Source organism: Pelophylax lessonae (assembly GCF_965119305.1).
Source record: "Pelophylax lessonae genome assembly, chromosome: 6".
In the NCBI taxonomy this organism is placed as follows: domain Eukaryota; kingdom Metazoa; phylum Chordata; class Amphibia; order Anura; family Ranidae; genus Pelophylax; species Pelophylax lessonae.
In genome coordinates this window covers 259,664,668-259,687,254 of record NC_138773.1, presented here as the reverse complement: position 1 = coordinate 259,687,254, position 22,587 = coordinate 259,664,668, and the positions used below count along the sequence as shown (strand labels likewise).

The following is a 22,587-nucleotide window of genomic DNA, read 5'->3' as shown; positions in this document are numbered from 1 at the left end:
GTGGCAATTATATTATGGGGTTGATTTACTAAAGGCAAATACACTGTGCACCTTGCAAACTGCACTTGCTCCGGAGCTTAGCAATTGAGGTAAAGCTTCAATTTGCAAATAGTCAATCACATGATTGGATGATGGAAGTCAGTAGAGCCCTCCCTCATTTACTAAGCTCTGAAGCAATTGCACTTTGCAAACTGCACAGTGTATTTTCCTTTAGTAAATCGACCCCTATTCGTTTGACATTGCAGCTAATCACAATAAAAAAGGTTCATCAAGTAAAAGGGGTAGAAAGCAGAACTGCCATAGTTTGGTATTTATAGCAGGTCCAAATGTTTACTTTTTTCTCCCCTAGGCCAGTCACCCCTCCAAAAACTGCTTTGGATAGTGCCTCATGCACACTGTTCTACGTAAATATTAAACATATTTAGACAAATCTTACATATAGCGGATTAAACATTTGTTACCTGTATTGATAAGCAGAGCTAGCCAAATAAGGCGTCATATATTGATATTTTCGCATAGTTTCATTGGTCCAGCTCGGAGCAATGTAAGTAAATGGCCTCATTAACACCGGAGTGTTTGCAATCATGGGCAGCATTCCTGGGATTCTGCCTGTGATCCTAAAACGCTCTGCAAATCTGACAAATCACACCATGCTTGTTCAGGTGCCATACTTTTTCAATGGCATCTAAACACAGGTGGGATTCTGCTGGGACTGTCGCTCTGCAACTGCGGCAAACCGCTCCTTTTTGAGTGACAACTTTCAGGTGATGCGGTTTGCTGCAATTGAAGTGCGACAATCACACCTGCATTTAGCTGCCATTGAAAATGTATGGCATCTGAACAAGGGTGGTGTGATTTGTCAGTTTTGAAGAGCGTCTCTAGAATCACGAGCAGAATCACAGCGATTGTGCCTGTGATCGCAAACAGCGGCCTGTATTTGTCACACCTGGTTGATTCCTGGAAGCTGGAAATCACTATAGTAGGCAAGACTGCTAACAATGATTTCTGTTAGCTTATGAGTCCCATGCCAAGTGGATGCCCTGCTGCATGTTGTGGCATTATCGCTACCCAATGCGACCCATGTATTTCTATGGTGACATGTTGCAACTGCATCTGATGCATGATTGTGGCGTGGTAGTGTGACATTTACAAGGATAAATCAGGTGATGAGGAGGTAATACATTTCCTTCTCACCACCTATCAAACACCTCTGAAAAGCAATCCACTGTGGATCTCTTTTCAGAAGGATGGCAAAGGCTGCCACACATGTGAACGAGGAAAGCAGGGTAGGAAGGTGTAGGACTTATTGGGACTATTGGCATCCCCTAAAGATCGATGCTCGATTCTGGAAACCCCCCCCCAGAAGGTATGGGCTCCATGACTCAGCTTTCCTCTCACTTGTGTTCTCTCGGAATGTGATGTCACCACAGGGATGACTGAAGGATGTATACTGTATATGTAATTATCTGTGTTCAGTAAACAGTTAAAAGGCTTTGATGTTTGGACTTGTGGAGGGGCTATGGGGGTGCAAGGAGATTTTTTTGGGGTGCTTCAGCATACCCACGCACACCCCTAGTGCCACCTCTGTCTTAGAGTGACAACATTAACTTACTGTACTATATCTATGGAGGAGCAGTGTTGTCACCCCAGAACAGGAAGTGTGTTAGAACTACCATACCTTGCAATGTTTCCAGTAGGATTAGTGAAGTGCACAGCTTTAGGGTCAGAGGACAGCAGGGAGGTAGTGATTGGAAGATTATGAATAGAGCAGGGACGTGCAGTGAGGTCAGTGGCTGGTGTGGCACTGGATAGTATCAGAGCCAGATACAACCCCCACATTATTTAGTGAATAAACCCCCACAGTGTAGCCGAGCGCTGTGAGATGAAAATTTTAATCTTCATCTTTAGCCAATTGGCTTACTCTTAAAAATCCGTGTCAGGTCGCAGGCAGCCAATCAGATTGCCCCAGACAAATAAGCATCTGGTGAAAAGAATCTTTTGGATAGAAGATTTTTATTTTTTTATTTCTGAATTCTGTAACAGCCCTGTAAATGCTGAGATTTCACTGGTAACGTACAGGGATGTTACAGAGTGCAGAGATAAAAAATAAAAATGACACTGTGCTCTATATAGCTACCAACAGTCCTGATTTCATTAACCCCCTCCCATCCGCGCTACAGCCTATATACGGCTGCAGCGCGGACTCAAATTTTTCGGGAGGCCGTTTTTAAACCCTTTGACACGGCCGATCACAGATCGTGGTGAATGGCCAATCACAGCGGCCATTCACCACGTGATCAAGCCGTCCAATGAGAGATGATCTCATATGTAAACATATGAGATCATCTCTCATCGCCGGCGCTCCTTCCTCACACAGACACTGCAGTGTGAGGAAGGAGGGGGAGCCGACAGCTGCTGGGGACACAGAGACATGTAATCAGGGCACTGATCACCAGTGCCCTGATTACTGAAGGTAAAAAAAACACACACATTGCCCCCCCATCAGTGCCCACAGTGCCCGCCATCAGTGCCCCCATCAATGCCCACAATCAGTGCCCATAGTGCTGCCAGTCAGTGCCCATCAGTGCCTGCTCATCTAGGCACTGATGAGCACTGACTGGCAGCACTATGGGCACTGAGTGTGGGCACTGATGGTGCTGCCCATCAGTGCTCATCAGTGCCGCCCATCAGTGCTCATCAGTGCCACCCGTCAGTGTCCATCAGTTCCACCCGTTAGTGTCCATCAGTGCCGCCTATCAGTGCCCATCAGTGCCGCCCGTCAGTGCCACCTCTCAGTGCCCAGCAGTGCCACCTCTCAGTACCCAGCAGTGCCACCTCTCAGTGCCCAGCAGTGCCGCCTATCAGTGCCGCCTATCAGTGTCGCCTATCAGTGCCGCCTATCAATGCCGCCTATCAGTGCGGCATATTAGTACCTCCTCATCAGTGCCCATAAGTGCCACCTCATCAGTGCCCATAAGTGCAGCCTATCAGTGCCCATAAGTGCAGCCTATCAGTGCCCATCAGTGCCGCCTCATCAGCGCACATCAGTGAGGGAGAAAAATTTATTTTCAAAATTTACTCGCAGAAAATAAGAAAAACTTTTTTTTTTTTTCAAAATTTTCTGTCTTTTTTCGTTTTTTTTGTAAAAAATAAAAAACCCAGAGATGATTAAATACCACCAAAAAAAAGCTCTGTTTGTGTGAAAAAAATGATAAAAATTTCATATGGGTACAGTGTAGCATGACCGCGCAATTGTCATTCAAAGTGTGAGAGCGCTGAAAGCTGAAAATTGGCCTGGATGGGAAGGGTGTTTAAGTGCACAGAAGGCAAGTGGTTAAAACAAGTCTTTATGTTGGTTAAATTAGTAAACTGTGAGAAAAAATGAAAGTGCCATAAATATTCTATATAATAAAAGAAAAGAACCTGAACCATTCTCTGATTTTATATATATATATATATATATATATATATGGCACCTTCACTAGTTTTTATAGTTTACTCATTTACCAGCATAAGGACTTGTTTTAGCATATGTAAACGACGTTCAAACCAAACATGTGAGGTGTCGCCACAAATGTTAGAGCGAGAGCAATAATTCCAGCACTAGACCTCCTCTGTAACTCTAAACATGTAACCTGTAAAAATTTTTAAAGCATTGGCTATGGAGATTTTAAAGTACTGAAGTTTGGCGCCATTCCACAAGTGTGCACAATTTTAACACGTGACATGTTAGGTATCTAATTACTCAGCGAAACATCATCTTTCACATTATACAAAAAATGTGAGCTAACCTTTGTGTTTTTTATTTTTTTTTTATTCATGAAGCAGTTTTTTTTTTTTTTTTCTAAAAAATGTGTTTGAAAAATAAAAAGTAGCAATGACCACCAGTTAATTCCCTAGGGTGTCTGTTAAAAAAAAAATAATAATAATAATAATAATAATAATAATAAATAAATATATATATATATATATATATATATATATATATATATATATATATATATATATATATATATATATATATATAGTTTGGGGATTCTGAGTAATTTTCCAGCAAAAAAATGATGATTTTTACATGTAGGAGAGAAGTGTCAGAATTGGCCTGGATGGCAAGTGGTTAATTACCATAAATAATATACCAATAATTACTATATATTGTTTTTAAGGTAATTTACTATATTTTAAAAACTGTACTCAAGCAGGTGGCTTAACGGTCAAATTACTGAAGTTTGAAGTTCTAACTTCAAACTAGTAATTTCACAGTAAGTAGATAAAAAACAAAATTTTATGTGATAATAATAATAATATATGATTTTGCTTGATTAAAAAAGTACCTTTTCAGCATTAGTAGATTCTCCCTCTTAACTGTATAAGAAAAACATGGGATTATGGGTAAACCTTAGAACCATAAATCCATGTTTTTTCCTTGTAGGTAAGAGGGCTGGGCTGGAAGGGAGTATTTGTCTTTTAGACACATGTCCCTTCTATGACACTGCAGTGAGAGGAGAGCCTCCACTGCAGCATTTTTATTGGACAGCTTTGACCAATGGTGTTTTACCATTGGTCCAGGGCTCCAACCAAGCTGTTCGTTGCTGGTGCCTTTGGCAAGAAATCAGAGGCACTGTGAGCTCATCCTCTCAATCTGCTGCAAACAGATTTTGACAGGCTGCGCAAGGAGCCCCGTATCTCTAGAACCATAGGTGCTAGGTGACCCCAGGTCCCCGAGCTACGGCCCCCAAAGCTTGATTCTTTTTTTTTTAATTTATGTTAATAGCAGAGGAGTCTCTGCCTCCCCTGACTGCACGTCCCTGGAATAGATGCACATGATATGGGAAAAATATTTGAAGTTCGCAACAAAGCATGGTTATCAGTACATTCCTGTGAATATTGGTCATAGTTTAAAGGGGTGTGGTTAAAGTCTGAGCCCACCCACAGTATACACCACACATGTGTGCCCCAGTCCTTGTACCCACAAAATAGTCTGTAATTACTGTGCCATAAACAAGAGTCTTACAAACTCACATAAACCTCAGGATGAAAATATCATTTGTAAAAACTCTTCCTACATCTACTTTCCACCTAAGCCTACCTTATAGAAGAACACTGGGGGGTGACTTGGCAATCAGGAGTACGGCTATCAAAACTATATAACATATGATATACCATATAGAGTGCAGGGGTCAGCTCACCCTTTGACAAATATTAGGCCCCTTTCACACATACGGACCGTTCATTTCATCAGTTCAGTCACTTTTTTGTCATCAATTTTTTCTTAGTCAACTTCAGTTTCACATCCATTTTTTAACCGTTTTCATTCGTTTTGTATCCGTTATCATCCGATTTTTGTCCAATTTGTTTTTTTAATGGATGAAAAATAGGGCAAAAAAACGGATGTTGATGGAAGCGGATAAAAACTGAAGTAAATAGATTATCATCCATTTACATCCTTTTTTCTATAGGAATGCATTGATGTCCATTTTTCATCCGTCAACAGATGGATGAAAAATGGATGAACTGTCCGTATGTGTGAAAGGGGTGTAGGAGTTCTGATCAGCCTCCTGCTAAGAATTACTCCGCACACCTCAGATCAGTCACCTCAGCGCTAGCAGTCAGTGCAGAAATAATCGTTTTTTAGTTTGTTATTCATGCTGAAACCTCTATGCCAAAACTTGCCAGAGGTAACTTTTCTGCATCCAAAAGAACACATACCAAACCACAGGCCTGTCTTTAAAGGTAGACGCTAAGGCTGGATACACACTATACAATTTTTGTTGTAAGATTTTCCTTCAACTGTGTAGTGCAGGGGCCTGCCTGATTGCATACAAATTGATAGTGTTTGGGTTTGACCTCATATTATATGGTTTTGGTAAATCTAAAGGAAAAAATCTAAAGGAAAAAATCTAAAGACAATTGTATAGTGTGTATGCAGCCTTAGGTGTCGATTCACTAAAACTGGAGAGTGCAATATCTGGTGCAACTGTGCATAGAAACCAATCAGTATTTTTTATTTTTTTTGTCAAAGCTTAATTGAAGTTAGAAGCTGACTGGCTACCATGCACAGCTGCACCAGGTTTTGCAATCTCCAGTTTTAGTAAATCAACCCCTAAACCCCCTGAGGTTAAGAACTGGGGGTACCCATAATTCTTGGTCCGTGGTATGGAACCAAATGGTAGGGGTGTGGGACTGGATCTCTCAATAGCAAAAACAAGAAACAGAATATAGCAGAACACAATGCTTGAAGGGTGCTCCCATTTCCTAGACAATCCTATGTATATATATATATTTTTTTTTTTTGTGTATATATAATACTTTTATTGCTTCCTAAAATATAAAAGCATTCATCTCTACGTCAGTTGAGAAGCAGGAGGCACATCCTTCACTACCTGTCTAACAGATAACGAGGGTCCCAGAAAGATTCTCTCATTTCCTATAGACACCATTTGGGCTGGGGGTACAGAGGGAGTTCACTGTCCAAACTCATTGCACATCATGAGCCATGAGAGAGTTCAGGGTACCATAAAGTCTACTAAAAAGATATGAATGGATGTGTGACTCAACTTATGAAGCAAGACATAGTCAGTTAACTTGTTCTGTTTTTTTTTTTTTCAAAAGGAGTCCACCAATGGCAAACATTATGAGGGAGATATGCTAAAGGCAAATAGACTGTGCACTATGCAATTGTAGTTACTCCAGAGCTTAGGCAATGAGGTAAAGCTTTACTTTGCAAACAATATCCAATCACGTGCAGCGAAGAACAAACAAAAAAATATATATATTTTTGCTTGCATACGATTGGATGATGGAAATCAGCAGAGCTTCCCCTCATTTACTAAGCTCTGGAGCAAGGACATTTGCAAAGTGCACAGTCTATTTGCCTTAAGTAAATCAACCTCAAATGTCGCTAATGATGGACCTTGTGAGAAAAATACACTATATTACCAAAAGTATTGGGACACATACTTTTACATGCATATGACCTTTAATGGCATTCCAGTCTTAGTCCGTAGGGTTCAATATTGAGTTGGCCCACCACAAAGCAAGTTCCATAAAGACGTGAATGAGCGAGTTTGGGGTGGAGGAACTTGATTAGCCTGCACAGAGTCCTGACATCAACCCAAAAGAAGACCTTTGGGATAAACAGAGCTGACACCGTGAGCCATGCCTTCTTCTCCACATCAGTGTCTGACCTCACAAATGCACTTCTGGAAGAATGGTCAGACATTTCCATAGACACACTCCTAAACCTTGTGAACAGCCTTCCCAGAAGAGTTGAAGCTGTTATAGCTGCAAAGGGTGGGCCAACTCAATATTGAACCCTACGGACTAAGACTGGGAGGCCCAGTAGAGTTCATGTGTGTAAAGGCAGGAGTCCCAGTACTTTTGGTAATATAGTGTATGTAGGCTGCCATTGCTGTTGTCTCCTTCTGAAAAAAAGCTAGTTCCTTTGCTGTCATAATCATTCTTTAGTTTCAACACACTGTTCAATGGACATAGAACGAGTATAGATAAAAGGATTGCTGCCTCTTTTCTGAGACACCTGTTTGCTGCAAGCCTGTCCATGGTCAATTCAATTGCAACACAGAACCAAGGATGGAGTGCCAGACCAAATAGTAAAGGATGTGACTATCTATATTGGTGGCACTATTGGTGACTGATAGATTCAGTTATTATTTACCCATACAGATGAACAGAGGATAAATCCCTTGTACTGAGTCCATTCAACTTCTGACTAGATCCTCTGATGAAGGAGGAGTGTTTTTGTCCACAACATAAGTTGGCTGTTTTAGGTGTGAACTGTTAAACCCATTTAGAACCATTTGGTCTGGCGCTCCTTCTGTGGTTCTTTGTTTTAGGTGACCTTCTGGGTACCCACTGGAGGGTCGCCCTGTTCTATGCCAGCTGCCTAACCAGAGCCAGTGAACTTTCTGAATGATTACTTTCCTTTCACTGCTCTGTACAAACAAATCATTGAGTCCCAGGGAATCGTGGATGTGTCTTTATTTCAGAAGTATTGAAGACAGACACAGCCAGGCACTGAGCATGTTCAGATCAAGGCCCCAAACACAGCCCCATAATTCTATAATGACCAGTGTTCTGTAAGTAAAAGCAAAATGGATGAGCTTTCTAGTAAACACCAACCCTCTAATGCCAAGAAGAACATAACACTCCATTACACTAAAACTACTTCTGAATTGCATTTATTTTTAGGCAACATCTCTTCTTTTTCTCTTTGGTGTTCCATCGCTGACTTAGTTGGACCTGTCCCCATGCAGCATTTCACTTCCGTCCTCAGTCTTCTAATCTAAATGACAGCCAGCAGCATTCAACTACTTTCCAGGCAGCACAGTGATGAGCTCACCTCTCTGTCACTCTGCTTTCTCCTCCTATCAGTACGTTCCATGCCAGCCCCTGAACTGATTGACTGCAAGTGCTGCTTCTTCCTCTCACACTCAGTTCTGCTGTACAGAGCCTGCAAGAGGCTAATATGAGGCCAAAATAGGTACTTACACTGCTTGCATTTTAAGAGTATATTTAATAATGAAGAAAAGATAACACCTAAGTGTATCCCCCGCGCCTAGTGTTGTACAATAATGGGTTCCTAAAAAAACTATGAAAATAGAAGCAGCAGTATAAATAGAGTAATATATCAGAAAAATAGCCCTTGGGTCAGGACTACCTACAGCGCTTGCTATTATACTAAAAGTGGATAATTATATCACCAATAAAACCAATAAAGTTGTGCAATTAGGCAAGTGGTGCAATGATGGACGAATTAATAATAAAAAAAAATATATAAATATAAATTGTTGTGCAATAAAGCAATTACTATATTATGTGCAATGGGTGGGTATTTATATCAAAACTATAAATAAATAATATAAAATGGTGTTGCAATGAGCAGTATAGATTCAAAATGATATAGTGCACTAGAGCAATAAATAACTATATAGACATCAACAGATGACATGAATTCTAAATAAATAGATTGTGCTTTTATAAAACGGGACTATATAGTGCAAATATTTGTTCAAGCTCGTCATGTGAATAATAAATATTAAAGTCCAAATGATTTCCTTTAGTGCAAAAAAAGTTCATCCAATTATATCAAAGGTGCTCAGTGGTAGACGGATTATTTATTGCTCTAGTGCACTTTATCATTTTGAATCTATACTGCTCATTGCAACACCATTTTATATTATTTATTTATAGTTTTGATATAAATATCCACCCATTGCACATAATATAGTAATTGCTCTATTGCACAAAAATGTATATTTATATTTTTTTGTCATAATTGTTAATTCCTCCATTGCACCACTTGCCTAATTGCACAACTTTATTGGTTTTATTGGTGATATAATTATCCACTTTTAGTATAATAGCAAGCACTGTAGGTAGTCCTGACCTAAGGGCTATTTTTCTGATATATTTAATAATGAAAAATGTATTTAGTGACTATTTTAATTTGTATTTGCTATTTAAAAAAAAAAAAAAAAATTAAAAGTAATACTTTTGTTGGGAATTTCTAAAAAAAAAGGTCATTATGCTTGGCAATTTCCAAAAAATCAAACAGAAGTCTCTCTCTGTAGAATGGGAATGTGTAGGTATTGCAGTGCACTGGTAAAAAAGTATTTTGCAACCTCAACCAGCATACATTACTTCTGTATATTGTGCTCCAGTCTCAGTACAAGTCCCTCACTGGAGGTGAGCAAGTGTCGGCTTCAAAGGGCCCCTTTACCAGTTCATTACAATACACAATTTTGTCTTGCCATTGGTTAAGGATTGGTTTAATCTGAGCAAACCAATCTAGTCATCACTGGTGCCAATAATTCAACTCTCAGCCCCAACCAGGGGGATCCAATGTCTCTACTGTTCCCCTAGTCACCCCAGATTTTCTAGTCATAGAAGAGACTACAACAGCAGCAGTGTCTTGGTAGCCGAACACTGCATGCCAGCTATCAGGAGTGTCACTGGCATCTGCTACCTGGGCACAATCCCTTAATCATTGGTGAAATGCTGGAGCAGCTTCACAGACTACTACACAATCCTCCTTGGTCACAGCACCTGACCTTACATAGGGCGTGCTCATGTAGCCCTGAATGGAGACTGTTGGTAAAAGCAGGGAGAGGAGCCCTGGATCAGGGGGATTAATGAGAAAAAAGGGGATTCAATTATCATAAGCAACCCCTAGAAACATGTTCATTGTGCAGAGAAATTCTGCCACCCCATGTATAGGATATTCTTAGATGGACATGGAGTTTTATATGGACATTAAAATGATATTAAAGCCAATTTTTGTAAACTGAGCTTCTGATACAAGATTTTCAGTTTTGTTTTTATTTTTCCCCTCTGTTCTTGTTCCTCATACCGTTCCCTGGCTGGGATGTCTGACTTCAGATATATGTAAATATAATACATAAATAAACCCAAAACACTTTAAGGCCCCTTTCCCACGTCTGCGACCTAAAATTTGCGCGATTTTGCCTGAACTTGAAGCAATGCCTATATCTATGGACCTCAAAACGCATCAAAGTCAGACCAAAGTATTGCAGGGACTACTTTGAAGTCGCACAGATATGGACAGTACTCATTGGAAATCATAGAGAACGACTTGTCATAGGACTTTGCAGTCCCAAGTTACAGGACAAGTCACACAAGTTTGAAAGGGGCCTTAAACTTCCAAAAAATCCCACAATTATTATCACAATTAGATAATTGGTGGCAAATTGCATTTTAAAACCCCCCACCATCAGTGGTCAGCAGCATTTAACCCCCCCCCCCCCATACAATCACACAACATTGAAAAATGCATATATTTTTTACACATTTTTATTTTTTTTCCTTTATATAGTAAAAATACAAACCCCAGTGGTTGTTAAATACCATAAAAGGCTCTTTTTATCTAAAAAAACTGAGTAATTGTCAGTCAAACTATGATAGTATTGGGATATCAATGGCTCACTGCACTGTGCTTGGCTCAGAACTGGTTTGAACTGGTTTGTGCAGCTGTGGTGGCAGCAGTTGTGAGGAGGAGACAGACTGAGAGGACGCTGTACAGCTTCTTTCCAGCCATTTCCTGCGATTTCTGACATTTTTTGCTTACTTTTGACTTTTGTGAATATTATTCACATATATACATCGATATATCTGATCTATATATCTATCTTTATACACCCAGGTGTCTTTAATACCATCAGGATGCCACGACGGGCTGCAACAAGGCGTTCACGGCGCAACTCCCAGGAGGACAGGCCAGCAGGTAAGTTAATAATAACCAAACTGTTATTTTCAACCCTTAAACAATATTATTTGTATTTTGCCCCCAGGTCAGACTGTTTTACTTAGGTTATTTAGGGCTTAGATGCTTAAATACCCCCCCCCCCCCCCAATCCCCTTCCCTGTCCCTAACAGACAGCAATAATTGCTGTTATAGGGAAAATGTGGGTAAAATATGATAGAATAATGAAATGTGGGTAATATATATAATGTGTATGCCGTATATCCCCCTAAATACCTTGCTGATCCTGCCATAAAATCCCTCATTTCTCCATTTTCTGGGCCTGGCTGGGCTGTCTTAGAAAAGTGACAGTTTGAATAACAGAAAATCCCAGTCTCAGCTGATTGGTCAGAGCAGTTGTCAATCAACCAGCACTCTGTACTCAGGCAGCATACTGTACATTTGATTAAAACTCAATTTAGTAATATACATTTATATATTTCTATAAATATTTAAATTAACACACAATAAATGTCTCTAGATGTATTATAGAGGCCAAGGTGGTGCTGTGATTGGACAGATAAATGAATCTGAATATTCACTCCTAAATTATCTCCAGTTTTCAGGATGACCTCTGAGATAGTCAGCTATGACGCTTCAATATTTCTTCCAAATCAGACACTTGCCCTAGACATTTAAAGTTTAAAAATCTGAATGTGTTATGGGATAGGAAAGGTTAAAAAACTCCAATCATTAACCTTACTTATTACTCCAGCACTGCACAGAAAATAGATGAATATACTGTATATAGTAAGCCAGAAAATAACAGTTGTATTATACAGTGTGTAAATAGGCAATACATATATATATATATATCAATATAAATGTCCACACTCCAATCTGTGTGAATACCCAATGTTTCAATTGTGAGTCTCAGTTACTGCACCCAAAACTGAAAACATTATAAACATCCCATGTACTGTAAGTGTCACCATGGAAACACAAAGGAGTGGACTTACTGCAGATAAAATGATTTTTCACTTTACAAGGGAAGTTACCCTCATTTACCCCAGATCTTAGTAAATGAGGGGAAGCTTTGTTGATTTCCATCATCCAATCCTGTGCAAGCAAATATATTGTTTATTTTTCCTTGCACCCGATTGGATAATTTTTACAGTGTGAAGCTTTACCACATTCACTAAGCTCTGGAGAAAATGAGTGCAATTGCACTTGCAAAGTGTGCAGTCTATTTGCCTTTAGTAAATCCACCCCATAGAGATACATGTGCATATCGTTTCAATTGTGATTCTCAGTTGCTCCAACCAAAATTAAAAAGATTCTCAATTACTCCATCCAAAACATTATAAACATCCCATATACCTGTCACATTCAAAACACCTTATATTCAAATGACCAATTGCTTTTCAAGTAAGGTTTCAATCCAGGTAGATCCACCCAAATCTGAAGATACGCCACAATTCTCCACCACAATGTTAACTCCACTCCCAAAGGAAACACCAGTTCACCTGGTTACAACACTTTTTTTTTCCCAACAAGGGTTAATGGTAATACCAGGTCCAGGCAAGTCTAGAAGCGTTCTTTTCCTCCTGAAGGTAGCAAACACTTGTGGCTTTGCCTCCCCAGATAATACAAATCAGAGAGAACTCAGAGTGCTTCCTGTAACTCCATCATTGATCAAAACTTATATTGGAAGCACTTACATTGTATAAAACCAGTTTGGGCTTCAATAAAAAAGTATTTTCATGTAGTTTGTATATGGCCGCTCACCGCTCCCATCACAATACACCGCTCTGCCTCTCACTGCTCACCTTACAATTGCATGGAATCCCTCAGAGATCCCACCGGTGGCATCACCCTATACGTTATGTTGCTGTGATTTTGTTGCAACACGACAAAGCTTTTGTACTGAAGCCCATACTTCACTACAAAAGTGCTTTTAATATGAGTTTTAATAAATGATGGAGTTACAGGAAGCACTATGAGTTCTCTCTTATTTTTTATCACCTGGGGAGGTAAAGCCATAAGTGTTTGCTACCTTTAGGAGGAAAAGAGCGCTTCTAGACTTGCCTGGACCCAGTATTATTTTTATCCCTTGTTGGTAAAAAAGAGTTAACAATAGGTGGCAAAGTTTTGGGTGGATTTGCATGGATTGAAGCCCCACTTGAGAAACTCTCTGTCATTTTGATATTATGTGCTTTGAATGTGACACTTATATGGGATGTTTATAATGTCTGCAGTTTTGGGTGGAGAATAATTCATGAAAAGCTGGATATTAACATGGATTGAATTGATATTTATATGTACTGCCTATTTACACACTGTTAGTGGGATGTATTAGAACTATAGCGCTGCACTAAATTGTTTATTGTTCATTTTAATTAAACCCCAGTCATTGTTATTACAGGCCAAGAATCTCCTATAGCGCACAGGACTCGTTCTAGAGCACGACTTCAAGAGAGACAACGGAACACCAGATCCTCTCACAGAAGTCGCTCTCCGAGAGACCCGGCACTGCAGAGGCCAGCAGTAAGTGAACAGCCCATTTGCAACATCTGCCTGGAGGACATGAGAGAGGAGACTACAATGCTGCCGTGCGCCCACCAGTTCCACACTGGATGCATCGGCCAGTGGATGGAGCAGAGTTCTACTTGTCCCCTTTGCCGGACCTTTATTCCTCCGCCCAATCATCGGAGAATCCGCGACGAGGAGCTACCCTTCCTAAGTGTTGAAGAATTTGCAGCTCTTCGGGTTTTCTATGAGAATGATGAAAATGGCATTGTACAAATGGTGCTCTATATCTACTCTATATCTAACTGACCTGTGTTTTTCCAACAGAACCAGAGAGCGTCTGCTGAGACGGTGAAGGAGAGTGTGACCACACCCCCATCGTGCCATCCTGCTCCCAGGAATTCCACTCCACCTACTTTGGGAGACTGACGGAGGAAAGATATTTCTCCATGTATCTTTTTGTAAATATGTATATTTAACCCTTTTACCCTTTACCCTTTAAAAATATTATAAAAAAAACAAAAAAACAAAAAAAAACAAAAAAAACAAAAAAAACAAAAAAAAAACAAAAAAACAAAAAATGCAGTAGTGTTGTGAGTGTAGTGTTGTATTATGGTGCAGTGTTGTGTGAAGTAGTGTCATGTAGAGTACCATAGTGTATAGTACAGTAGAGTAGTGCAGAATAGTAATGTGTACTGTAGTGTAGAGTACAGTAGTGTAATATAGTGTGGAGTAATATAGTGTTGTGCAGAGCAGTGCAGTTTAGTGTAGTTTAGTGCAATGTACTGTAGAGTAGTGTACAGTAATGATGTGTAGAGTAGTGCTATGCAATGAAGTGCAGTTATGTAAAGTAGAGCAGTGTAGAGTAGTTTAGTGTTGTATAGTGTAGAATAGTGTTGTATCGTGCAGAGTAGTGTTGTACAAAGTAGTGTCATGTAGATTAGTGTAGAATGGTGTAGTGATGTGTAGAGTAGTGCAAAGTAGTGTAGAGTACAGTAGTGTAGTGTTGTGTCATGTAGTACAGCGTAGTGATGTGCAGTTAGTGTACCGTGGTGTAAAGTAGTGCAGCGTGGTATGTGTAGTGTAGAATAGTGTCATGTCATGTTGAGTAGAATAGTGTTATGTGTTTCAAAGAGTAATGTTGTGTAGAGTAGTGCAGTGTAGAGTAGTGTAGTGCAATGCAATGCAATTATATGTAGCATAGTATAGTGCTGTGTAGTTTAAAGCAAAGTACTGTAGTGTGGTATTGTGTCCTGTAGTGTACTGATGTGTAGAGTATAGTAGAGTAGTGTAGTGTAGAATAGTATAGTTAGAGCAAAGTACTGCAGTGTAATGTTGTGTCATGTAGTACAGCATAGTGATGTGTAGTTAGTGTACGGTGGTGTAGAGTAGTGCAGCGTGGTATGTGTAGTGTAGAATAGTGTCATGTCGTGTAGAGTAGAATAGTGTTATGTGTTTCAAAGAGTAATGTTGTGTAGAGTAGTGCAGTGTAGAGTAGTGTAGTGTAGTGCAATGCAATTATATGTAGCATAGTATAGTGCTGTGTAGTTTAAAGCAAAGTACTGTAGTGTAGTGTTGTGTCATGTAGTGTACTGATGTGTAGAGTATAGTAGTGTAGTGTAGTGTAGTGTAGAATAGTATAGTTAGAGCAAAGTAAAGTAGTGTAGTGTAGCTAGCGTAGTTTAGTGTAGTGTAGGTCTGGCCAGAGAGGGATTACTTTGACGCAGTTGGCCAGCTTAAACATACATTGCAAAGTATGTGAACCAAAAATCCCTGTTTTTATAAAAATTTGCAGAAAGGGTGTATTGCAATGTGCAGAGGGTTCAATTCAAATTTTCTAGTGTTGACATGTAGTCATACCCTTTTAGCACCTGCTGGGTTATATATATATATGTACAGTAGTTCAGATTAGTGACCAGACCTGAACCTGTAGCTTGCCTACAGCCTATGTCTATTTGCCCCATACTGGCACTATATCCACTGAAGTATGCTAGCAGTGATTAACATTTAGCATTTTATAGAATAGTGTAGTGTAATTTAAAGTAGGGACTGGCCAGACAGAAATTACCTTGACACAGCTGGCCAGAATAAAGCAGTAATATACCCAAAAGCAAATATTTAATATATTGCAGCCTACCGATTCTTGAATGTAATGGCTGCTTTACTTTTTCTTTTTGTAGGCTTTCTTTCCTTTAATTTTCGCCTAGTGTATTTTGTTTTCCAAAAAAAACAAGCTCTCCTACAGATGTAGCAGTTACAGGGATGAAATAAACCATTTACAACTGACAGGGGTGCTTCCAACGATCAGCTTTTATTTACCATAACTTTTTATTTGACCAGGTCTATTTCTGACATTTGTTGTTTACAAGGTAAAATCAGTATTTTTTGCTAGAAAAGTACTTAGAACTGCCAAACATTTTATATATATATATATATTTTTTTTTAGCAGAGACCTTAGATAAAAAAATGGAGATCACTGCAATACTTTATGTCACACCGTACTTGTGCAGCGGTCCTACAAATGCAATTTTTTTGGAAAGAAATACAGTTTTTTTTTTTTAATAAAAAAATAAAAAAACAGTAAAGTTAGCCCAATTTTTTTTCTATAATGTGAAAGATAATGTTACGCAGATTAAATTGATACCTTAAATGTCATGCTTCCAAATTGCGCACGCTCATGGAATGGTGACAAATTTGGTATTCCATAGGCAACGCTTTAAAAATGTCTACAGGTTACCAGTTTAGAGTTACAGAGGAGGTCTAGGGCTAGAATTATTACACTCGCTCTAATGATCATGGCGATACCTCACATGTGTGGTTTGAACACTGTTTATATATGTGGGCGCGACTTGCGTATGCCTTCGCAGGTTCGCTTCTGCGCATGAGCTCCAAGGGACGGGTCACTTTACATTTTTTTTTTTATTATTTATGTTACTTTTTATTTTTATACTGGTCCTTTCGTTTTTTTTTTTTTTTTTTGATCACTTTTATTTCTATTACAAGGAATGTAAACATCCCTTGTAATAGAAATAAGCATGACCGGTCCTCTTTAACCACTTCCCGCAAACTGATGTTCCTGTACGTCGGCTTGAAGAAGTAGTTGTACAGGAATGAAGCCTGCAGCTGTACAGTTTTTTAGAGCCGGAGGTCGGCTTTCAGGAGATAACAAAAGATGCGGCTCAGCAGCCGCTCGGCCGTTATCCCAGCGAGTGAGAAGGGAAGCCCCCCTCCTGCTGCCTTCCGCGGCTTGGACTCGAGCAACCAGTCGGCACATCCACTGGCTGGTTGAAGTCCAAACGAAGCCGGATTCAGCTTCAATCGGGTCTCCGATCATGTAACCCGGCAGCTTTGTCACTGGTTTACTCAGCTGCCAATGGCACCAATTTAAAAAAATAAAGTGTCAGTATTCAAAAATGACGATTTCTGCGTTTTGAATACTTTGAAGTGCAGTGGAGGGGTCAGGGGGTGTTTTAGACCCCAGATCCCTCCATAAAGAATACCTGTCACTGCCTATTACTGTCACAAGGGACGTTTACATTCCTTGTCACAGCAATAAATGTGATAAGATTTTTATATGTTTTTTTAAAAACAGTGTTAAAAATAAAAAATAAATAGGAAAAAAAAAATGTAAAGTGCCCCCTGTGGGCTCGCGCACGAAAGAGTCATAAGTCGCGCCCGCAAATGAAAATGGTGTTCAAATCACACATGTGAGGTATCTCTGCGATCGTCAGAGTGAGAGCAATAATTCTAGCAAAGGAACACCTCTGTAACTCTAAACTGGTAACCGTTAACATTTTTTAAAGTGTCGCCTATGGAGATTTTTAAGTACTGTAGTTTGTCGCCATTCCACGAGTGTGCGCAATTTAAAACGGCAAAATGTTAGGTATCTATTTACTCGGCGTGACATCATCTTTCACAATATACAAAAAAATTGGGTTAACTTTACTGTTTTGTTTTTTAATTCAGTGAAGTGTATTTTTTCCAAAAATAATTGCGTTTGAAAGACCACTGAGCAAATACCGCGTGACAAAAAATATTGCAAAGACCGCCATTTTATTCTCCAGAGTCTTTGCAAAAAGAAAAAAAAAAAAATTATATATATATATATATATATATATATTTTTTTTTTTTCTTTTTGCAAAGACTCTGGAGAATAAAATGGCGGTCGTTGCAATAATTTTTGTATATATATATATATATATATATATATATATATATATATATAATGTTTGGGGGTTCCAAGTAATTTTCTAGCAAAAAATACTGATTTTAACTTATAAACAACATGTGTCAGAAATAGTCTTGATCCTTAATTGGTTAATGTAAGATCTGGGGTAAAAAAAAAAGTAATTTTTGGGTGGAAGTGGCATTTGACGTAGCTCCGGTCCTCCAAGGGCATAGAGTCGAGTGAGGGCCATCTTACCCTCACTCGACTTCCTGCCCAGCAACACAGGAGACCGAAATATTTTTCCCGCTACCAGCGGCTCAGGTAGGCGGGGAAAACGACTGTGGCAAATCTGCCACTGGGACCACTTTTATGTGAAAGAGGACCGCCGGCCATGTAAGAAAATACCGGGGTTATGGCAGCTATCTGCTGCCATAACTCCGGTATTTTAGGACATATGGTGGGCAGTCCGGAAGTCGTTAAATCTTCCAGTACAAATGACACTCTTCTCCCTCCAGACTAACAATGCCAATGTTCATAGGTGCCTCTAATACCAGAGGTGTGTTACTGGGCAGATCACCAGATAAAAACAGAAGGAAAAAAGCCTAACAAAAGAAAACGAATGCAGCCATCACATCTAATGATTGATAAGTTCTAATATATAACATTTTTGTTTTTGGGTTTAATACCGCTTTAAACATGCATTGCAATGTATGTGAACTAAAAATCCCTGTTTTTATACACAGTTTGCTACAAAGGGTATATAGCAGTGTGCAGAGGGTTCATTCAGAACTTTGAGTATTAACCTGTGGTCACCTTTAGCACCCGATTGGTAATATGTATGTACAGTATAAACTATTTGGATTTGAGTACAGATATACTGTATTTCTATGGAAGATTTAGTATACCAACAATTGTTGTTATTTTGCAAACATGCGCTCATTTAAAGCCTGATATGTTGGGTATCTATTTATCCCGCTTTTTAACATTGACTTTAGTTTACGGTATTTTATACTAAAATGTTCCATTTGATAAACCATTGTCCAAATGTCATGTGAGATAAGAAAAAAATGGACCTACCACAATAATAATGTCCTGTATGTCTGCTTTCAATATATAGTAGGGATGCACCGAAATGAAAATTCTGGGCCGAAAATGCAGGATGCCCTTGGCCGAAAACCGAAACCGAAAATTACTTTTTTCCCCCAAATGTTTTTAAAATAGATAGAACAGGGGCATACACCAAAAACAGGCAGGCGTACACCTGTAGCTTCCCCCCTGTCGCAGTATAGTGGTTAATTTAATTACCAATGGTGTTTGTATTATGCAGCATGAGGGGGTTAATGTATTGTCACTGCTGGTCACTGATGAATTAGTGACCGACCAGTGGCAGTTAATTAACCCTTTTGTGCTGCATTAGTGCAACCAGTATCAGTGTTAATTTACACTGGTTGCACTGCTACTGGTTGCACTTATGCAGCACAAACGGGTTAATTAACTGCCACTGGTCGGTCACTAATTCATCAGTGACCAGCAGTGGCAATACATTAACCCCCTTATGCTGCATAATACTAATACCATTGGTAAGCTCGCCTCAGCGTCCCCCCCCCCCCCTGCCTCCCTTACCATCCCAATGCAATCTCCTTACTTTCACTCGTCTCCTCCTGTGTCCTTCCTTTGAAAAGACCCGCCTCTGGCCGGCGGCCCGCCTCCCTGTGATGTCACTACTACTACGATCTGTGCATTAATGAACTAACACACCGGGCGGGCGGGCGGGCGGGCGGGCGAGCGGGCGGGCGGGCGAGCGGGCGGGCGGGCGGGCGAGCGGCCGATAATAGCTATAACTATGTGAGCGGTTCGCTTCCCTGTCAGCGGAGATATCAGCAGGGGGTGGAGCGAGGAGTGCCGGTAGGGGAACCCCAGAAGAGGATGATCTGGGCTGCTCTGTGCGAAACCATAACACAGAGCAGGTAAGTACAACATGTTTGTTATTTAAATTTGTTTTAAAATACTTTTAATATCACTTTAAAGCTGAAGTTAAAGTCTTAAATATGGATATTTGTTGCAATGTATGTATGTACAGTATGTGCCATGTCTGATCGATCCCTGGAAGCTGGAAATAACTATTACAGTGATTGCTGCTAGCTTCTGGGTGCCGTGCCGAGTGGCTGCCTTGCTGCTTAGTGAACACAGAAAAATGCTCGGCACAGGTGCCATTCAGAGAACTCTTTGCATTTTCTCAATAAATGCAAATCATTCTCTGATTGGACGAAGCGTGAATTGTAATGTCACTGCCCCACCTCTCCACCTCATTCAATCAAAGAATGGTTTGTAACCATTTTCTCAATAAATGCAAATCATTCTCTGATTGGACGAAGTGTGAATTGTAATGTCACTGCCCCACCTCTCCACCTCATTCAATCAAAGAATGGTTTGTAACCATTGGGAAAATGCAGTGTTCCCTGAATGGCACCCACACCGAGCGAGCGACCACCTGTCGTTAAGCAGTAGAGCAGCAACTTGGCAGAGGCTCCGGAAGCTAGCGGCGATCACTGTAGCAGCAGTGCCTACTGATTTCCAGGGATTGGCCAGGTATGTCACATACATACTTACACTGGTCTAAGCTGGACCAATGCAACTTTTGAAAAATATGCATACCTAAACTTTAACTTTATGAATTTCTATTTAAAATGAAGTGTGTTCACTGAGACAAACTTAGTGCAGTATTGATACAACCATTGTATGTATAGATAGACATAATCAGTACACCACATAGACACAGCCAAAAACATGCCTGTGCAGACACATGGGGCTGATTTACTATAGGCATAAAGACTGTGCACTTTGCAAAGTACAGTTGCACTCTACAAGTGCAGTTCCTCCACAGCTTAGTAAATGGGCAGAAGCTCTGCTGACTTCCATCATCCAATCATATGGCAGAAAAAATGCTGTTTTTTATTATTTTATTTTCCTTGCACGTGATTGGGTACCCTTTGCAAAGTGAAGCCTTGACTCATTTACTAAGCTCTGGAGCACCTGCACTTAAAGTGGGCAACTACACTTTGCAAAGTGCTCAGTCTATTTACCTTTAGAAAATCAACTCCAATCAGTGCTGGGGTGACACAACCAGGAACATGTCTGTAGAGACGCAATCAACACCGTACTGACGCAAACAGACGTATGTCCGCACAGACAAAACCAGTACCAGGAACACAAAGGGATTGATTTTTTTAAAACTGGAGAGTGCAAAATCTGGTGCAGCTCTGCCTAGAAACCAATCAGCTTGTTCCATTAAGCTTTGACAAAAAAAAAAACCTGGAAGCTGATTGGTTTCTATGCAGCGCTGCACTAGGTTTGGCATGCCTCAGTTTTAATAAATCAACCCCAAAGAGTAGCATAATGACAGAAGCAGATATACATCCAAACACTGAATGTGTCTGAATACACAGATTTATTGCTGGAAGTCCATAAAAGGGAATACAATTATTAGTACACTGGCACAACCATGAATGTATCTACTGGTAAACATTTGGGAAAGAAAACCAACATATGAATGGCCACCAATTGCAAGTTCTGTTGCTCCAGTTTTAACAGGCTCTATCAACCTTTTCCAACCCTCTTTAACATAACTAAACCTCTGAAATAACTTTTCAGTTTCAAGGAACTTCTGCTAATATTTACTAAATCTCAGCTCACAGTACATTGGTGTGATAGTCACTAGCTAGGAAGAATAGGGAGATTTACTAAAATTGGAGCACTCAGAATCTTGTGCAGCTGTGCCTGGTAGCCAATTAGCTTCTAACTTCAGCTTGTTCAATTAACCACTTCTGGACCGGAAGATTTTCCCTCTTAATGACCAGGCCATATTTTGCGATTCGGCACTGCGTTACTTTAACAGACAATTGCGCGGCCATGCAACGCTTTACCCAAATAAAATTGATGACCTTTTTTCCCACAAACAGAGCTTTCTTTTGGTGGTATCTGATCACCTCTGCGGTTTTTATTTTTTGCGCTATAAACTAAAAAAGAGCGACAATTCTGAAACAAAAAAACAATATTTTTCACTTTCTGCTATATAACATTCCCAAAAAAATAAAATTTAAAAATCAAAATTGTTTAACATTTTAGGCCAATTTGTTTTCTGCTACATATTTTTGGTAAAAAAAAAATAAATAAACGCATTTTGATTGGTTTGCGCAAAAGTTATCGTTTTGGGGGACCAGTGACATTACTACAGTAATCAGTGCTAAAAATATGCACTGTTACTGTAATAATGACACTGGCAGGGAAGGGGTTAACACTGTGGGTGATCAAGGGGTTAAATGAGAGCCTAGGAGAGTGATTCTAACTGTGGGGGGCATGGCTTGTGAAATGACCATAGAGACCTGTGTTCCTATATAGAAGGATCACAGGGGCCCTGTGATCATTCCAGGGAGAAGGACGGTCAGCTGTGTTTACAACAGCTGACCGTTGTTCTCTCTCAGCGGGGAGCAAGCGCGGGTGTCAGGTGGCAAACAGAGCCGCCTGCCCCGTGCATAGGAGTCCCCGCCGCTGAGTGGGGACGGGAGCGCAACGCCTGCAGGCACGCTATCAACGTAGGTCTACGTCGGTTCGCGCAGGAGGGCCGCACTGCTGCAGTAAAAAGGCAGCGTGCGTTCGGGAAGCGGTTAAGGTC

The 22,587-nt window shown here is 40.1% G+C and overlaps 1 protein-coding gene across 1 annotated transcript in view; it reads right to left on the bottom strand.

Moving 5' to 3' along the window:
• Positions 1-22,587, bottom strand: part of LOC309559243 (nostrin-like) — a 118,289-nt gene that overhangs the window by 19,841 nt on the left and 75,861 nt on the right. The gene's annotated exons all lie outside the window — the stretch shown is intronic.